Source organism: Mesitornis unicolor, unplaced genomic scaffold (assembly GCF_000695765.1).
Source record: "Mesitornis unicolor isolate BGI_N332 unplaced genomic scaffold, ASM69576v1 scaffold8727, whole genome shotgun sequence".
Classification (NCBI taxonomy): domain Eukaryota; kingdom Metazoa; phylum Chordata; class Aves; order Mesitornithiformes; family Mesitornithidae; genus Mesitornis; species Mesitornis unicolor.
This window is the reverse complement of record NW_010194405.1, coordinates 62,447-63,418: the sequence shown is the minus strand read 5'-3', so window position 1 is coordinate 63,418 and position 972 is coordinate 62,447.

The window sequence follows — 972 nt, the reverse complement described above, 5'->3', positions numbered from 1 at the left end:
GTGACACTGCCTGCGGTCACTGCTGCCCTGAGAATTCTGGCACAGCTCGAGCACAAAAGATTACAAGCCTGATTTTCCTCTTGTTGATCTGGAGACAAGCCAGAGTGTTTCACTGAGCTCTGCAGATCCACTCCAAATGAGGGGAATCAGTGGGAAAGGGAAAGCCCACATGGGAGATCACCACCTCTCCTGGCTTTGTCTCCTGAAGGATGTGTCTCTGCTGTGTGCCTCTCAGTTTGTGTAAGCTTCAGGGGCAGCAGCTGCTGCTTTATAGGCAGATCCTTCCTAGGACAGTCCTGATCCTGTCCAGCAGGGATTGCTCTCTCTGGAAGCATTTCAGTCCAGCTCCTGCACTGCTCTTGGACCCAGCAAAATTATTGGGCTCAGGCTGGGAAATGTTTGCCCCTCCCAGAGCTGCACCCCCAGCTGCCTTACTTCTTCCCCTTCGAAATGCCTCCAGCTCTCCAGAGTATACTCCCAGGCAGATCTTGTCTCTATCAATTCTCTTCCCAGTTTAAACCCCAAGTTTAAATAGGGAAGCTGTTTAAAATTCAGATGAAGGCTTGATTTTTTCCCTTTGATCTCCTCGATACCAGCACACAATGCCTTTGTGCAAGTCTGATGTGCCACCCCCACTCCTCAGTTCCTGAGAGTTTAATTGACCATCATAATTGTGGGGCTTCAGTTTCCTCCAGAGTTTCTCCTTAAGGGGCAGATAATGGTCACAGATTGGAGGGCATCTCTCATTCCCCATAAAACTTAAAAAAACCCTATGAACACCCAGCCCTGGGGTTTTCCTCCCAGAGATGCTCTGTAGCTCCCCAGACCTCTGTTGTTCTGAAGACCCCTTCACCCTGAGAGTGTTTTGGCTGGAGGAGGCAGCAGATAATGCCCTGCAGCCAGCAGCAATGCTGTGAATGTGTCAGGAGATATTGGACTCTCTCAGTGCAGATGGTAATGGAGTGAGATCAG